Raw genomic sequence first — 20,239 nt, forward strand, 5'->3', positions numbered from 1 at the left:
GAGGAAACATGCTGCGCCTGTAAAGCACGCTCCATAGTGAAAAGTGATCGCTTATAGGATTATATCGAAAGTGGGATGAACCTTAAGAAGTCACAGGTCATGAAATCTGTTTATCATCATTTCAGCATATATTGGCATTTCCTCTCCGTTTATTGCATTGCGGTTGCAACCTCTAACAGCTTGCAGATCGCAGCAGCATACTTCCATGGTATTTGCAGATTGATTGGCCATGAATTCGGCATGGTTTTAGCCGGTTGCTCATTTATCTTTCTGTGTACGTGTTCACCTCGTCCAATAGCCATGTAGGTCCTGTCTACCAAACAATCGATCAAGTGATCAGCTCAATATAAAGCCTAGTGCTTCAATTATCCAAACAGGCACTCATAAACAAGCATGCTATGATATCAAACAGATAATAATAGCATCAAAGAAAAGACATGCAGAGTATGCATGAAGCACAATCAGTCATCCCTCAGGCTCACAAGGACGAATACTCTGATACCACTAAATGTAACACCCTAATTAGCCTAAGCTACCTCGCATCGTAAAGTAAAGGTTAATCAAAGATTACGATAGTTCAAAGCTCATACATATTATATATATAGAAAGAATAGTATAATCTAGAAGCCGATGAAGGATATAGCTCAAATTTTGGATTTGAAAGCGCAAAATGCACTAACGAAACTACTAGCTTAAGGCACAAGAAACAGATAAGATACAACAAAATATAAGTATATAATATCATAGGAAACTAGCCTCGACTCGTGGAGTTTAAGCCGACTAGCCATATACAGGTATACAACATACAGTGAAACGCTTATACAAGTTTTTCTCTCCTAAAATAAGCCTCTAGCAAAGACAAATACAAAGAGAGATTATAAACAAGATAACAAAAGGATCAAAGAATCCAAGATCCTCGCTTCTGTCACCATCTAAAGCAACTCACCGAGGTGGGTTGCACTACATCTGAAAAATACAACAAAGATATGGTATGAGACTGGAGGTTCTCAGTATGGTAACAGTGCCTATGATGTAGGATATAAACAAGATTCAACTTAAGCATTCTAAAACAATAAACATAATATAACAACATTAACTTAATAAACCGCGTAATTCATCTTAGGGGATTTCTACACTAACCAAACACCACTATCCCACAGCCTTCACCAACCTATCCTCCATGCGATCCCATCGCCACCGCCTTCCGAACCTCCTCAATCCCAGTAGAAAGCACAATTAATAACAATGCAAGTAATTTACAAGTAAAAGCATACGAAGTAAGTAGATCAACTAAGCAAATAGGCATATTATTCAATTAGGCATACAATTACAAGTTGGCAAAGCAAACAAACAGATAGAAAATGCATATGATGAATGCCTGCCCTACTGGCTGTGATATCACATTGTCGGTTCAACTGCCAACCCGACACATCTCCATGGAGACGTCGCCCTTCGGAATTATCAATGAGAACCCCGAGATATAGTGCTCGGATCATTGTCCAGGGTTTTGCGCCTGCACGCTCTATTGATCCGAAGGGATGCGAGCGATACTCTTACCTCAGACCTCACATCTCAACGTAAGCGGGATTAACCACCGTTCTTACGCCGCCGCCGCTACCTCAACAGGCGGGATTAACCACCGTCCCTGCGGGCGCATAGCATCTCATAATCTTAGTAAAAACAATATTTCAGTGGTTTTCAAAAAAACATTTCAGTATACAGAGATCCATTATCTCAATCCGAGTCCTCGACTCATCTCAACCACTGTCCATTCATAACTCAGTTTCCAAATATCAAAAGTTTATCATTCCTCATCTCATACATCAATCATCCTTCACCTAACGTCAAACCATTCTCAGCACGCCAAAAACCTAGGCCTCCATTTTCTAATTTATTATAACATCATGTACTAGAATCCTTAAGTTATATCCCATGTTCTATTACTCAAAACTAGGCCAAAAGTCCTAAAATGGTGTTATAGAGGCTTACAACCTTGTTAGGAAGGTAGAATAGTTGAAAAAAGAAAAATTTGAGAAATAGGACGTGTGCGGCCGCACAGGGGCTGTGCGTGCGCACGCCCAGAAATTTTTAAAAGTATGCGTACGCACAGGGTGTGCGTACGCACAGGTGTCAAAATAAAAGGTCTGTTCACTCGTACAACCTGTGCAGGCCCCCAACAGGTTGGCCTTTCCGACGTGTGCGTCCGCACAAGTTGAAATTATTCTTTAGATATGCGCGCGCACAAGCTGTGCTAGCGCTGCAAACAGAACGCACTTCCCTGCCTGTGCGTGCGCACAGGTGTGTGTGTCCGCCATGGTTTTGAAACCGAACCGGACCGGCTGGTTCAACTGGAAAAACTGGAACCGGTCACCTAACCGTCGAGTAAAGTCAGAAACCGCCTGACAAAAAACCGGTGAAAAAACTGGTCGAACCGGTGGTTAACCGATGAACCGGGAGAACCGTCCGTTTTTTGGCGTTTTTTTTGAAACCAAACTATTAAATAGCGTCGTTTTGAAGGTGAGAAAAAAAAACAACGAAAGAAAGGCCAAAAAGGCCCCAATCCCCACCCCACCCTTTCTGTCTCTCTCTCTCACTCATACCACCAGAAAACCCTAGTCCCACCCATAATCCTCTCCTCTCTTCGAATTCCAGAATAGCCACCACCCACCATCCCATTTCAGAGCTTAAACTCATTGCCGACCCTTCTCTACTTGTCGCCCTCTCTGTCCGAGCTCGCTTTGTCGTCGTGAGTCGCGCCGCTTCGCTGCTCCTCGCCGTGGGTCGCGCCGCTTCGCTGCTCCTCGCCGTCGCCGTGTGTCATTTCTTAGTCTCTGCTTCAACCCTCTCAGGTCTCAGATCTCAGTTCTCAGTTTTCGGGTTTCTTCTCCTCTGATTCAAGCCTTCAACCCTCTCAGGTCTCAAGTCTGAGTCTCTAACACTCCCTGATTCTGTTTCCCATCCCCATCACGTCCTTGTCATCGCCGAGCTCACCTTCTCTGTGTTCGCCGATGTCGCTTCCTCTGTTGTCACCGTTGCTCGCCTTCATCCTCGTCGTCGTAAGCCTCGCCTCCTCTGTTCGCAGTTTCGCCTTCCTCCTCTGCTTGCTGGTTTATTGTTCGCTGGAATGGATTTATGTGTTATCTTTTATTTTCTATTCATGATTTTCTGATTTATTTGTTTGATGGATTCATGATTTTCATTTATTTTGATTTTTTGAGTTGTTTCTGATTTATTTGTTATTTGTTGTTTCTGATTTATTTGTTATTTATTCATGAGTTTGTTGCTGATGCTATTGTTTGCTGAGGATCTGAGGTTATTATTTGCATGTTGAAGTTGAAGAAGAGAATGGATCAGTGTTTGAGATGCTTTTGTATTGAAATATAGCTGTGGAGGTTTTGTTGTCAACTGAGATTGGAGCTGTGGTGGTTTTGCAGCCATGAAGTACCTGCTTGGAACAATGTTGGCATGGACTAAACATTGATGCCAATAACTATAGGAAGTTTTTTTTTTTTTTTGAGATAATGTACTTCATAAGAATGTCTAAAAAATTTGAAAGAATATTTTTTATGGCTGAAGATTTATTTTGTTAAATGTAATTTATACTGTGTGATTTCTGTTTAAAATTTATCAAATTTAAATATTGAAAATTATATATTAATTTTTTATAATTTTATTTTATATTTAACTAAACCGGTTGAACCCCGGTTGGACCACGGTCAGACCACTGGACCGCTGAACGGTTACTCTACCGGTTTATGACCGGTTCGGTTTTCGCACCTGGTGTCCGCACAATCAAAATTTTTCGCAGGGTGTGCGTCCGCACGAGAGTGTGCGCTCGCACATATCAGAAATCATGAAATTATGCAACTTTGCAGAATTTCAGATTTTTAACACCAACTTTGAATGATCATAACTTCTCTTCAAAATTCTAATTTTCACAAACTTTATATCGATTTAAAGGGTTTTCAAAGATCTTTAATTCTAAATAATTTTCAATCAATTTTGAAAACCGAGGCAAAAGTTATGATCGAACAAAGTTCATCAAAAACTAACTTTTACCCAAAATCATAATTTCCACAATTCCTTTATAAAACACAACCAAGACCAAACCAAACCATTCCAAACTCCAATTCTCATCAAAATCAACACCCTATGGCATATTACACCAAGCTTACCACATATTTCTTCACTTTACCTCGTCCTCAATCTCCATATTGATATATCACATATAATCAAACCTCATTAATATATTCCCAATCAATTAACATCAATATCACATTTATCAACATAATTCACTCCCAACTTCAAAATCATTCATCCTCATCATACCACTATCAATTATCAATATCAACTCAAAAATCATCATTTTATCATACATCATCATACAATAGCATCCAACAACTCATCAACCATTCAAATCCATCCTATCCTATGGGTCACTAGCCTAAGTGTCCATGAATATTATATACTACATAGAGGAAACAAAATCATACCTTGGCGATCCCCTATATGTCCAAAACTCAAAATTGAGCACTAGAGAGCTTTTAACCAAAATCCAAACTTTCACTTCCACTCCAATAAGCACAATTAAGTTCCAAAAGCTCCCAAAGCCAAATAATCAAACTATATACATATAAATCACCTCAATCAACCTAGGGTTCCAATTAAATATAAATTCACAAGGGTTTAATGCTCTTACCTATTCCAACAGATTTGGATGTCAAAACCCAATGCTAAGCAAGGCTTAGAGCAAACCTAAACATCCAAAACACAAGATTTCACTCAAAACCAAACCAAAAAATTCGAATTTCACAAGGGCACGAAAACTGGGCAGATAATCTCGAGAAACTTACACATGGCCTAGATAGAAATGACGGGCTCGGCAGAGCTTCGCGTAGCCGCTGACGGCACGCGAATTGGAGCACCGTAGCTCGAGATATCGCGACTTGAAGTGAGAAGTGAATAGTTTTTCCCCCTTCTCTTTTCTCTCTTCTCATGCAGCTGGTGTTTATGTTGTGTGAGTGGTTTATGGATGAAAAGGGTTCACTTAAAGGACTTATATATGTCGGGCTTGGGCCCAACTTGGTTCCGGTCCAACCCTTAGCGTTTTTAGCCCGTTTGGCCCAACTTCGGACCAAACTTTAAAATTAATGCCTGGTTTTCCATTTCTAATGTTTTTCTAAGGTTTTTACGGTTTTCACTTTTTCTCATGCAATACCGGGCAAGTTGAACCGGTTCAACCGGTTCAACTGTTGGTTCGCAATTTTTTACGATTTTTCGTAGAAGACACATTTTCTGACTCAGAAAAATCCACTAAGTCCAAAAATCACCTTTAAATCCTCAAATTCTCTCTCTAACTTTTCGGAATCTAATTTAAGCAATATTAATTGTTTAATTAACCGGTTGATTAATTGCGGTTCTTACACACTACAGGCTTCAGGTACCATTTATTGTAAAGAATAACTTCACTTTTTCCACACATAAGCAACAAAAACTAAATTGAATCTAATTCCAAACTCAGAATGAAAATTAAATTGAATTCAGAATCGCACCAGCATTCAACAAATTAAATAAATTAACCATCAATAAAATTAACTCATGAAATCAGAAAATCAGAAATCCAGCAACAATATTATTTCAGAAAATAAGCAACTCAGAATAAGCAAAAATTAACAAAATCAGTAATTCAGTATCATTATCTCAGCAACTTAGAATCGGCATTATTACAAAACAAGCAAAAATATATTAAAGCAGCAATGCTTACCGGCGGCGAGGGAGGAAGGGAAGTGGCGGCGATGAAAGAATGAGAAGTGATGGCGACAACGACAGTTCCACCCGCCGGCAAGGGTTCGGCGATGAAAGTGGGGTGGTGGCTGGGTATCGAAGAGGGTTTAGGGCTGGGTTTTTGAGTTTTATACTTCTTTCCAAGTTTTCAGAGGGAGAAAGGGCCAAAGGGTATCTATCGAAGAGGGAATTTTGATTTTTGAATCTGTTTTTGTTTTTTAATGAAAAAATAAAAACGACGGCATTTGGAGGCCTTTCGTTTTGAACTGGTAACACTCTAAAAATCGGGCTGGTCTAACAATTGTTATTTTATACTTGTAATTAACTAGATTGCATGCTTTAATAAGGTTTCAAATCACACTAATGAATCTTGTTCAGGTTCTTCCTGAAGCTCCTGAAGATCTTGTTTGCGATTGTCTTGGCGGTATTTCTCTAAAATTTTCTCCTTTTTTTTCCACTTGATATGTGCTTCTTTGTGATAAATACACAAATAAATTGCCCATAGAATTATTTGTTTACTGGTTTTGAGAATCAGGATTGCTTGAATTAATCATTCAATTTTTACACAAAGATGCTTCAACCATGGTTTTGGTTGCATGGCACGTCTGTCATGTCTAATCCTCATTCAAATAGATCTACCTGCTGCTTTATTTCTCCAAACCAACGTGTAATCTTGTCGTTATACTAATTCTGTTGGACAGATATATTTTCTTGTATGAGACTATAACAAATCAAAGTTTGAGGTGCTGTCGTCTGAGGTAATCCATATGTTTCAACATTTCATTTTGGCTATCTATTATCTGATAAAGTCATAGGAATATAACTCCATTTCCTTTTGCAGGAGCCAATACATGAGCGAATATCACGAAATGTTGCATCTGCACTGGCATCTTTGAAGTAGACTGGGAATGTTGGGACTTTTTCAATTCTGTATTCTATAGACCCCTTTCTGAGGATATATTTAAAACTTACAAGCAGCAAAAATTCTACCAAGAAGTGTTTTTTTAAATAAAAAAATTATATAAATAAAGCTTAAAACCAAAAGACAGATGAACATTTAACTCATAGAAATCATGTTTGGTCTTTGCCAATTGCGCCATGTATTTAACTTGTATACTTATCAACCAAACCGATGTCTTTGGCACACATTGTTACTGAATAATGAATGATGAATATTTCATTAACTTATGTCACATTGCTCTGGATCTTTCTTTCTTCTTATACTCTCTCTCTTCACATGAAGTCTCAGGGAATATTGCTCTTCCAATTTCGCCTCCGGTTCTCTTCTACAATTCCTCCGCCTCTCTTTCTCGTTGTCAGATCTATTTAGTTCTCTGTTTTTTTTAATTCATATATTATTTTTTTATTTAAATGTTGATTTAAAATTGTGTTTATATATTAAATTAGATTGGATCTGAATTTTTTATTTATTCTGTATTTGTTATTATTAATAGTTATAATTTGTTTTGAAATGGTGGTAGAGAGGTGGTTATGGTGATTTTAATGGTAGTAATTTGAATTGAAATAATGGTAAAGAAGTGGTGTTGATGGTTTGTGGTAGGGATAACATTGTCATTTTGTTAGAATCATAAATTACATATAGTGTTATGTCCTTGAGTACCAAACAAGTTCTCAAATTTCATGTGTCATTGTGTCTATGTCATTTTGTATATTTGTGTCTGTGTCTTATTTATCTCCACCCACTAACCAAACGAAGCCAAGTACACATTATTATTGTACACAGCTCTGCATATAATGCAGAAGTACTTGGCCTTGTAAACACGTTAATTCTCTGCATCTAGTGCAATTGATATTCAGTTCTTTACTTTTCTCTGAGTTTACTCAAAACGTGTTATCAATATCATGTTTAGTTTAAGATAAATATAAAGGCTGAATAGTAGATTTGTAATTTAAAAAGTTAAATGAGAATATTTTTGAAAAGAAATGTTATAAAAGTTTCAATCTTCGTCCCCGGAAATTTTAGTCCCGTATGTCCCAACTTTCTGGAGGTATTAAAGGGACTGAAATTTTGTGTCGGAACTGAAATTTTATTTCTAATCTCTAGTCACCAAACACAATACTCAGTCCCCAATCTCAATCCCAGTTTTAGGAAACAAACGCTATCTAAAAGTATTAAAAAAGAAAAAACTATTATTTATGAGCTGCGTTTGACCTTGTGATATTGATATTTACCATTTTTCATGACTAAGCTCGTGGTTCCTCTTTTTTAATATGGAGAGAATTTTGTGAATGACAATAAAAAGATACTACATTACATAAATGACAGTGTTAAGTTTTTTTTTTCCTAGATGTTAACTTGGTGAATTTTTTTTATTTGAAGAAATTTTTTAAAGATATTAGTTATCATGCATACAAACAAATATACTGATTTAACCCGAAAGCTATTTACCTTGAATTCCGGATTTCACACTATCTATGGAGACAAGGAGATTAAAAAAATGTGTGACAACAAGAAGGAGAACAAGGATAGAGATGAGCTTTATTTATTTTTCGATCATTATATTTTAAATAATGTGATCTTAAGTAGTAGTGAAGAAGAAAACAATAGTACAACTGGAGATATGGAATTTTCTAATGTTGCAATTTCTCATGAAATATAGGCCTCCACTTTTAAGTTTTAAGGAGGATGATAGTGAAGAAGTCACAATGTGCAATTTTTTTCCCAATAAGGCTGCAAGTAATTAAAACAATATCAGGTTCTCCAAGACTTGAATATCACTTCAATTCAACTAACGAAAGGTTCAATTCAATCAATAACATTATTACCTTGAATTAAGGACAACTAAAGAATGATCTTTTTGGGTTCTTTGTATGCTAGACTCTATGACAATGGTATATGCTCCACAATGACGTTTTAAGTTTTCTTCTTTAGCCTTTCAATTTCTTCCTCCATTTGATACACAATTAATGCTTTAATCATCACTAACACTTTTTTTCTCGTAGGCGACATGGAGTTGACGAGCTTTCAAGGGTCGCAATGTTCACCAATCACATACCTAAATTGGGAAAAGAATTTGTTTCAAAATAATGGTTAGGATCATGGAGAATAGGAGCAATATTGAAGGAAACAGAGTGTCATTTGTGCACAAATAGGCGTAGAAACTAATTTGTCTTTTATGTATGCGTGATATTTAACGTCTGACACAATAACTTACCGTGATAAATAAGATAGTTCTGTTAAGAGTTGACGGAGCAAAATGGGTTAGAGACCAATGTGACTTACCAAATGAATTGTTGGGGATTAATAAGCTAATTAAATTTATTTGGGGATTTAAATGTCTAATCTAAAATTTGTTGGAGACAAAAATAGCATGGTTCTAAAAAATCAGACTGGACGATTTGATCGGATTAACTGATTTTTTTACCGGTCCGGTAAGGATAAAAACTGTCTGGTAAAAAATGGTATACAAACCGGTCGAACCAATAATTAACAATTGTTAGACCAGTCCGATTTTTGGAGTGTTACTGGTTCAGAACCAAAGTCCCCCAAACGCCGTCATTTTTATTTTTTCATTTAAAAAAAACATTCAGAATGATACCCTTTGGCCCTTTCTCGCTCTGAAAACTAGAAAAGAAGTAAAGAACTCAAAAACCCAACCCTAAACCCTCTTCAATATTCAGCCACCATTCTATTTCAGAGCTCAAATTCATCACCAAACCCTTCTCCTCGGGTGGAGGATTTATTAAAATAAAATTGTTATAAGATATATGAATAAATCTTAGTGCTAGTCATATAACTTAAGAAAAATACTATATGAACAAATGTTTTTGTGTTGTCTCACTCTTTAATCCTTATTTTTAACACCTAGCAAGTTCTTGTTATGTTGACACCTAAATCATCTGAATAACTATCAAGGACAACATCATGTACATCATCAAGACACTTCTGAGCAATCTCGATGCACTTCTCAAACATCACATCAAATTAATTAAGATTAAGAAGAGAACTAGATGAAGTTAGTGTTGTTGGTTGGGTTAGCTGCAGCCTGGTTTTTATATTGGAATTTAATCATGATGAATTGAAAAAAAACATACCTTAGCTGCTCTTGTTCTTGCCCTTGCCCACCTTGACACAGCAGATTCTTGTTTCTCCACATCAAAGAATGAAACTGAACTACTTTTAAGAGCAGCAAAATCCAATGCCTTCCACCTTCATCATTCAAAAACATTCAATTATTTACATGTATAAGATAGAAATTTAATCAAACACCTAGCGCGCACCAACAAAAAAAAGGCATGTTTTCATGAAAAACTAACCATAGTTCCTCCACCACCATAGCACAATCTGCCCAGTATCTTCTGGTATGGTAACTCTTATAAACCTTCTACAGCTTAGTGGCAGCTGCATTGAATTCGCTTTGGAGAAAAAGAAATTAACAAAAACACAAAAAATGCTTGACAATTAGTACTATAGTAGTAGTAGTAGGCAAGGAATCAAATTTCTGGAAGCTTTGGAGGAAGTTATGCATGTCTTCCATAAAGGACTAACTAACTATATATAGTATTTAAAAGAAACGACAATACAGGGGGAAATAAGAGGAAAGTTACAGCGGAGCCCTACCCTACCATGTTATTAATTAGTAGGGGGCTGAGTACTCAGAATCAAATAATTTTAGGAGAGCGGATAACAGGCTGGAGACCGCAGCAGCACAGATAAATATTTCCGTCCAATTCTTCCTACTTTATTCATTCACTCTCATTAGTTTTATAGTAACCCTTTAATTTTAACGAAATTTCTGCACAATTATTATTTTCACTGGATGCGTAATTAAATAATAACACATTACAATTCTTTTTCTAAGGAATGGCCGTTTAATTGCAACAAGAATGAGAAGCTACATAAGAATTTATACAGCTATTTTTATCCATATGTAACTCAAAACTTGGTTAATAAAACTCCTATTTCCACTGTGCTTCATCAAATAACAGTATTATACATTCTAGGACCAAGTTTTTCCCTTTTTCCCATTTGCTGTTATTTTTTTGACACATTTTAATTGGCTATTATCACTAAAATTCAAAGCATCTATGATCTATCTGTGTGTAATGGTGATCTTAGCTAAAACCTATTACCAACATCTTCAAATATTAGATAGGGAGTGAAATCTTTTTACTATTCCGACTAATTGATCCTAAGAGATATCATTAGAGATGATGCTTATTTAAGTCTTTAATTAGAAGATAAAGAGAATTCTTAGGTTTTTTTCCTGTTTTCATATTCAGCTGATATGCTTTCACGACAGTAACACAAATGACGCCTCATTTTAATTTTATATCATGCTTGCAGTTTTACCTAAAAACAATGGCAAAAATAGGCAAACAAAAGGAGGCAAAGTTTCATTATCTTAATCATCCTAATCATGCTTATAAACGTATCAACTTAAAAAAATAAAAAAATAAAAACAGATTCAATACGGAGACAAAACTAAAGTAATGCAGCAGAGAGCAGACACCACTTACCACTCTTGGATAAAAACAAAAATCAGTTCGAATGCATCCTTTGGAAGTGTCACACCTAACTCTTCTTCGAGGGGTTCAGCTCCAAGGGTATCTGGCTCATGCATCAACTTGGTTTACTCTCAAATTTCAACATTCTAATTGAAATATAAGAAACAAATAAGAGCATAGTTGTTGTGTTTGTGATTACCGAGCAGAAACCGGTTTCTAAAATCGGAACCCTAAACCCCGTCAGATTTCAGAACCAAATAGAAATTAATACATACCTAATCAACGACGTGAGCACAGAGAGGACGATGAGAAGCGCAGAGATCGACGATGGTGAGGGCGGCGCAGCAACAATCAGTGCAGGAGGGTCGAGAAGGAGCGACGGTCGAGTGGTGAGTGTGTGCAGCGATGTGGTGAGTGCGTGCAGCGATGTGGTGAGTGGGGGGCGAAGACGGTCAATGGCGATAGCGAGAGGGTTTTCGATCTTCGCGATGGTGAGCTCTTTGAAAGTGTTTTCTTCGGGCTTTGGAGGTGAGTGATGAGCTTTGGAGGGAAAGGAAAAAGATTTCACCGAGTGTGTGAGTTGTGTGCTTTCACGTAAAAAGAGGAAAAAAATTTACGAAGCGTCAAGTTTTTGCCTCTAGAGTAGATGTTACAATACTCCACTGTTGTTTGGAATTTTAAAATTTCTTTTTATTAATATTATTATAATATATATTGGCACAGTATTTTAGAAGACATTATATTAATAGAATTTTTAATGCATATTGATAAAATTATTAAGCAATTAATATATTATTCTTGTAAAACTATAAAAAAATATTTATATTTAAATTATAAATACTTATTAATAAATTTTTATAGAACTCGTTAATACTTTTATTATACTTTTAACATACACAATATTTTATTTTTTTATTTTATATCATATTTTTATTTATACTATAAAAATTATTAATAAGTACAATAAAACATATTAGTAAGTATTATAAAAAATATTATTGAATAATTATTTTATTATATTCATTAATATTTTTTATAGTAACATTTAAATATGGTATGAAAAAAGGAGTGAAAATAAATATAGTGTAAAATAGAGGAATAAAAAAATAGTCTAACAAATTACCAAAATTTTGAATGATCTGTGTCCTAACAAAAGAAAAATGGATTCATGTAATTAAAGATGTTTTTATTTGTTTTGAAAATTAAAAAATTACTTTAATTCATTTAAATATTTTTTTCATATATTAGTCTTTTATAATTAAATTTAAATTTTGAATTTCTAATATTAGTAAATAAAATTAATTATAAAAATTACAAAATTTGAATCTAAAAAATTATTTTTAAAAGAGACATCTTGAAATGAATATTAATTTTAGTAGATGGGTGTTTGACAATATTTCCCAAAAGGGAAAAATGAAAAATTATTATTCTACGTTCTAAAATGAAATTTATTTTTATTTTAAAATTTTAATACGTTAATAGTTTAATATATCTAAATGTATAAACCTCATATTTCTAAGAAATTTTCTCAAAAATAATGTTAATAAAATGTTTATACATATAGATATCTAGAAAATAATTGATACATAGAAAAAAATATTGTTTAAATTTAAACAATAGCTTATGTTGTGACATGGATAGATAAGAATGATGGATGTCCATTCATGAGAACTGAGAAACACATTTTTCCTATGTTGAAGGAAATAAATTCTTAGAATGAAGAAGTTTGAAACGTAAACTTTATGTGCCTATAAATACATGTACTGAGGCAAAGGGAATATACACAGAAATAATAAAACACTATTTTCTCTCTTGAGTCACTACTAATAGTTTTCTCTCTCTTTCTTTTATTACTGCATATAAATAAAAGAATAATTTTATTGAGCTAATTATATTAATACTAGAGTCTTCTATTTACACATCTCTATTTTATATGTAGTATATCTTTTATTTATTTTACAACACGTTATCAGCATGAGACTCTGATCAAAATTTAGGAAGACTCAGGTAACAAATTTTCATTATGTCGAAGCTCTCTCATCTTGAATTCAATGCTCTTGATATTTCTGGAAACCATTATTTATCATGGATATTAGATGCTGAAATCCATCTTGATTCAATGGATCTTGGAGATACCATTAAGGCTGAAAATAATGCATTCCAGAAGAATAAAGCCAAGGCCATAATTTTTCTTCGTCGTCATCTTGACGAAGGATTGAAAAATGAATATCTCACATTAAAAGATCTTACAGATCTTTGGAAAGACCTTGAAGAAAGGTATAATCATAAAAAAACGGTGATACTTCCTCAAGCCCGATATGAATGGACGTACTTGCGTCTACAGGATTTTAAATCCATAAATGAATATAATTTTGCAATGTTTCGAATCACCTCACGAATGAAATTATGTGGGGAAAAGATAACTGATCATGATATGTTGGAGAAAACTTTCTCAACCTTCCATGCCTCGAATGTGCTCCTGCAGCAGCAGTATCGAGAAAAAGGATTTAAAAAATATTCCAAGTTAATTTCTTGCCTTCTTGTTGTTGAACGCAACAATGAGTTGCTCTTGAAAAATCATGAAGCGCGCCCAGCTGGCGCCGCCCCATTTCCTGAAATAAATGCGGCAAATTACCCCAGAAGAGGTAAATGGCAATCTTTTAATAACAAGAAAAATTATGGAAGGAAAAGGAATTATGTTCAAAAGAGAGGATCTCACCAGAAGTGGGATAAAGAAAGAAATATTGGGCAAAATAAATCAACAGATGATAAGTGTTTCCGTTGTGGTGGAAAGGGTCATTGGTCACATACCTGTCGTACCCCAAGGCACCTAGTCGATCTTTACCAGGCATCTTTGAAAAAGGATGACAAAGGAAAGGAAACAAATTTTGTTTCAAATGATGCTAAAAATTCCACCACTCATTATGATGTATCTGATTTCTTTGAAGATCCTGAAGGAAATATTGGTCATTTGATCAATGATGGAATAGTTTAATATGTGAGATTGTTAAGTATCCATGCAAATAAATAATGTAAAGAACTTATTGTTAAGTTTTATTTTCTGTGTATTTAAGTTTCAAATGTGATGTATATAAATAATGAAATATTAATGTTTATGATTTTTGAAATCATTAAATGTGTCATGTTTAAAAAACAAAGTTTTAGTATATGACATTATTTTTATGTACTGTATTTCTTACAAAAAATAATTTCGATCAAGTATTCAATTTAACTGTGCATACTACTCATTTTATGATTATTTGTCTTTGAAGAAAATGGCAAGGATATATAATGAAGATGTGGTATGCCTTGCGGATAGTGCAAGTTCGCACACTATTCTCAAAAGTGATATATATTTTACCCATCTGGTACCAAAAGAAGAATGTGTTAATACTATTATTGGCTCAGACAATGTGATAGAAGGCTCTGGAAGAGCTATAATTTTGTTTCCTGGAGGAACAAAATTTATAATAAACAATGCACTATTATCTACCAAGTCTCTGAGTGTAACACCCTACCATACGGAGTCTTATGCTTAAGTCATAATTCAGAGATGGCAAGGTATTACGACCTCTAAAATAAAAAAATTTAGTACGAATAGTAGTATGAATGATGCTTATAACTAGGAGCCTTTGAAGAAAAAGGGGTAAACAAAAATCGTAACTCGAAAAGTGCAACACTCCGATCGATAACGTAGCGAACAAGAATAACCAAAGCGAGATATATATATATACGAAAGGGTGTCAAAAACGGGAATATCAAAACTCAAAATTCAGTTGCGAAGATAACCGGTCCGAGCATAGCAATATATACATATAATAAAATAAGAAAAACCCCAAAGGAAACCCAAAGGGACATAAAAACAGAGAACCTATTCTCCAAAATCTCCTATAAGAGGAGTCATTACAGTTTGTATTATGTAATGGAGATAAAAGTATCTAAGCAAAACATATAAACCAAGACAGAGTCCCAAGAACAAAGGATCTTCGCTAATCCAGAAGTCTCCAGCATGCCTCAACGAGAAGCCTCGCGTCCTGCATTTGAAAACCATAAAATCCGCATGGGTGAGAACCAGAGGTCCCCAGCATGGTAACAGCTTCCACATATATAATACATAATAATAGAGGAAAGCCGAAGGCAATCCTAGAACTTCCTCCAAATAATATCAAAGCTTATAAGCAAGCTAAACCGTAAGTGACAACTGACTAAAGATCCTTCAGTCTAACTAATACTTTCCTTTCCAATTCCTTCAGACCTCTCAACCACCAGCAGGAGTAATATATAGCAAACATAGTTATATCAGACAAAAGATTTACAATTAGGAACAGATAAGGCATTTAGACAGTTAGCAAGTAATATATAGTCAAATAGGCAATCTCAAATAATTCATATAGTATGCATATGATGAATGCCTGTCCCTAGTGGCTGATGATATCATCTGTCGGTTATAGAGCCAACCCGACAAGTCTTGGTAGCTAACCATTGGACTGTCCCTCTATCGTGTCTCCCTAACTCGAGTTATACTCAATATAAATTTGATCATAATCATGATCCATATCCATCACCCTCATTGGTGAATATTTATGGGGGTGAGCTCCTCTGGGGCTTTCACAGTGCCCGGCTACCCTGACGACATAGGGTCAAAAGAGCTTCGAGTCTCAACCTGGAGCACGTGGTGGCTAGCCACTGCTTCCTCCCAGGGAAACCCTCATCTCCGATAGTGGAAGTGCAAACATTCACAATTCATTCAACAGCATATATGCATTTATACTTAGCCATAATCATGGCTCCGCCGTAACACGGCAATAATCCAGCCATCCGACTCACGGTTAAATCCATAACCAGCCAATTCATTAACAATTAGGGCCCTTCGGCCCATGGCATAACAAGCACTTCCACCGCCATCCTCTGCATCTCACATAATCATCTTTGATCCTCATTGATCATTCATTTTTTTCTTGCTTCACTCGCAAGTTACCACATTCACTAGCTTCTTGTCTCATTGCTAGGCATATCATAATGATTTAAGACATAAATGGTGAGATCAGAGGCTTAGAAGTATGAAATTTGGCATTTAAAACTCAAAAATCAACTTTGGGATGAAAATAGGGCCACGCGTACGCGCACTCCACGCGCACGCGTGGATGGCCACAAACCTCATCGACGCGCGGACGCGCGGGTTGAAAAATAGCCAAACGGCGCGCAAGCGTCAGCCACGCGTACGCGTGGGTGCTCTTGCGCCCCAGGCACAAAACTGGCACAACTCTGGCACAACTCTCTGGAAAATGGCTGGGCACTTGGTGCAGCGCATCGGCGCGCTCGCGCACACCACGCGCACGCGTAGATGGTGCTTTCTCGAAGAACGGCGCGTACGCGCCAAGTGCGCCTACGCGCGGGGGTCATTCTGCTAAAAATTTTCTAAGTTAAAAGCTGCAGAATTCACAGATTCAACCCCCAATCTTCCGATGGACATAACTTTCTCGTTTTAAATCGCTTTTCGCCCGTTCTTCGAACGGCATGGACATCCCGGATCCAATTTCATTTCTAAATAAGTTTGGTACAAAACGGGGAAATGTAGTCCAAGTTATGTCCTGTCAAAACATGCCCAAAAACCATATTTTCATAAAAAACCACAAGGTGCCATTTTCAAAACAAACCATTTTCAACTCTTTTCAAAATCAACCCAAAACATGCCAATTTCAACCCTTTTTGAAATCAATCAAAATGTACCAAAATCAATATCAAGCCATCCTCAACTCACACATTGACACTTTACCAAAATTCCCAAAACCACCATCCAACCATTTTAACACTTCTCAATCAAGTGGCTAAAGGACAAACACAATATCATGTCATACATCCTTCTTCATCCCAATTTCCAATAATACTATTTCCAATCAACCATCATTATACATAATCATCATCATACTCACCATCAACATGGTACCACTCACAATTCAACCTTAATCAATTATCAAGCATATATCACAACATGCATATTTCTCATACATCATACCATCAATGCATTAATAATCATCATCACATATATGACCACATCATATATCTCAACCATTCGACAATATCAACAATTCAATGCCTATCTTAGGGCCATCTAGCCTAAGTATTTCCTACCACATTACATATTAGATACGAGAAACCGAGACCATACCTTAGCCGATTTCCCAAACTCAACCGGAGCACTTCCAAATTACTTGTCCACAAGTCCTCTAGGTCTCAACACCTCCAAGAACTGATTTTATCACACAAAACCCTCTTCCAAGCTTTCCAAAATCACCAATCAAGCTCTAATTTTCACGTATACACAACCTAAGCCACAATCATCATACCCATACACAACATCTCAATACCCAAACATCATAGAACAACAAATTACACTAGGGTTGAGAATCTTACCATACCCAAGGTCCAAGGAGACAAGATTAACCTTCTCCTTCAAGAGAGTTAGGTCCTATAACATCAAAGAGCCCAAAATCTCAACATTTTTGCTCATGAAACTCGAAAGTAAAGGTTGGAATTTCAAAGAGCAAAACATGGCTTACCTCAAGATTGGTTGTATAGGTTTTGTAGAGCTCTCCGCGGTGAACGTGTGGCCGTAAATGGTGCGGCAATCGGAGCTCTAGATCAAAAGTTATGGTAGTTTGAAGATCAAGTGAGATATAGAAGTTTGAGAGAGTGTTCTTCCCCTCCCTTACTCCATTTCAGCATGTTTGAGTGATAAGTGAGGAGAGAGAGTGCTGAAAACTAGGGTTTTGGTTTAGTTTAGTTGGGTCAAGGGCCCACTTTGGGTCCGGTTGGTCCGGTTTGGCTCGTTCGATCCAATCTTGGTCTGATTTCTATAAAATTGGTACCGAAATTCTCGTCTCAATCTCCTCTATCACATTTAGCCATAAAAATCACGTTTTTGGCTTTCTAGATTAAATTCTCATTTATGGGTTAATTAGTCGTTAATTAACCGGGTCTTACACTGAGGAACTTGTTAAGTTTCAAAGATATTCACCGAAATGGATATCATATTGAGACTATGAATGAGGGAAGTCATGAGTATTTATGTATCACAACTCATGATTTAAATAAAAAAGTTATACTAGAAAAGTTACCCTCACTTTTATCTGGGTTATATTATACCAAGATTAGTGCAATTGAATCACATGCCACTGTAAACCAGAAGTTTGCTAGCCCAAATGAATTTATAACTTGGCATGACCGATTGGGTCATCCGGGAACAACTATGATGCAGAGAATTATTGAAAACTCCCATGGTCATTCACTAAAGAACCAGAAGATTCTTAAATCTAGTGAATTTTGTCGTGCTGCATGTTCTTAGGAAAAGTTAATTTTAAGGCCATCACCAGTAAAGATTAGATTTGAGTCCCCTAAATTCCTAGAAAGGATTCAAGGTGATATATGTGGACCTATTCATCCACCATGTGGATCTTTCAGATATTTTATAGTCCTGATAGACGCATCTTCGAGATGGTCACATGTGTGCTTATTATCTTCTCGCAACCTGGCGTTTGCGAGATTACTGGCTCAAATTATTCGATCAAAAGCACAATTTCCAGAAAATCCAATCAAAGCAATTCGTCTTGATAATGCTGGTGAATTTACTTCCCAAGCCTTTGATGCTTATTGTATGGCTAATGAAATAAGTGTTGAACATCCAGTAGCTTATGTTCACACACAAAATGGGTTAGCAGAATCACTTATTAAACGCCTCCAATTAATTGCTAGACTGACGTTGGGGTTTTTGCCAGTAAAGAAGTTCATAAAAACAGTCGCGTTGTAGATATAGTCTCTAAACCGACAGAAATCCCTTCGTACAAACGTTTTGGTTGTCACAAGTAACAAACCCCTAAATAAATTGATAACCGAAGTATTCAAACCTTGGGTCGTCTTCTCAAGGAACTGCAGGGAAGTATGTTCTTATTATTGGCTATAGAGATTGTAAATTGGGGTTTAGAAGATGAGAAGCAAGTGATTTAAATGACAAATAAAGTAAATGAAGAACAAGTAATTTAAATAGCAAGTAAATTAAATAAATGACTGTAAATGGGCTTTTGGCAAGGTATGAGAAATTAGAGGTCCTATCCTAGCTATCCTTATCAAAGATGATGATAATTGAATCTTAACTCCGCTTTGTTAACCTTTACTAAAGTGAAGGAAGGTCAAGGGATTAATTAATTGATCTTCGAATCCTATTTGTTTCCTAAGAAAAGATTGGAATTATTGAAACTCAAATTAACCAAGATAACAATTGTCAAGCACGTTTGAGGTTGATAACTCCTGAGTTACTGAATTCTTAACCAAGACCAAAAAGGAGAAAAATAAATCTACCGGAATAAAAATATCTTCAGATTGGGAATGACAATAACATAAATAAAAGAAAGCAATATTAAACTGATATACCTCAAATAACATAAATTCAAAATAGAAATCTGTAACATGGGAGTATTCATAAATTAAATTATAAAAGTAAACAATCAACTGAAGTAATGAATAAAAGAAAAAGGGAAATTTAAAGTAAAGGAATATTAAAACCTGGGATCGAGAGTTACTCCTAAAGAGAGAAGTTCTAAATCCTAATCCTAAAGAGAGAGAGAATCTAACGACCCAATTTCTGGTACGTCATGATCATACTAGAAACTGAGCGTTACTAACTTGTCTTCCTAATTATTATCTATTATTTATTATGTGAGCCTGATTCGTTGTTAAAAGCGTAGTTATTTTACGAGGTACTTTTTTTTTCTAAAAACGTTTGGATTAATAAACAGAATCATTAATAATCAAGTCATAAATGATAACAGATAATACAGTTATAAACAACCACACATAAATACATCACAAGCAGTTGACAACATTCGGTGATTCAGCCTTTATTAGAGTAAAGATCTTTAGTTAGAACACCCCTAGATATAGCTAAATAATAACTATATACATATATATACATACAATATCCCAGGTCCTG

The 20,239-nt window shown here is 35.7% G+C and overlaps 1 long non-coding RNA gene and 1 pseudogene across 2 annotated transcripts; both read right to left on the bottom strand.

The window, feature by feature from the left end:
- The window catches only part of LOC112721974 (phosphoribosylaminoimidazole-succinocarboxamide synthase, chloroplastic-like), a 63,582-nt pseudogene that overhangs the window by 2,723 nt on the left and 40,620 nt on the right, over positions 1-20,239 (bottom strand).
- On the bottom strand, positions 8,262-11,869 carry LOC112722923 (uncharacterized). 2 transcript variants are annotated; one of them, XR_003162974.3, is made up of 6 exons: positions 11,529-11,869; positions 11,266-11,399; positions 10,063-10,161; positions 9,841-9,955; positions 8,572-8,801; positions 8,262-8,476 (listed from the first exon to the last, which is right to left on the bottom strand). It is a non-coding gene; the product is annotated as an uncharacterized lncRNA (long non-coding RNA). The 2 variants fall into 2 exon arrangements; XR_003162973.3 differs by having other exon boundaries at positions 8,366-8,801.

The sequence above is a fragment of the Arachis hypogaea genome, chromosome 11 (genome assembly GCF_003086295.3).
Source record: "Arachis hypogaea cultivar Tifrunner chromosome 11, arahy.Tifrunner.gnm2.J5K5, whole genome shotgun sequence".
NCBI classification, from domain to species: Eukaryota; Viridiplantae; Streptophyta; class Magnoliopsida; order Fabales; family Fabaceae; genus Arachis; species Arachis hypogaea.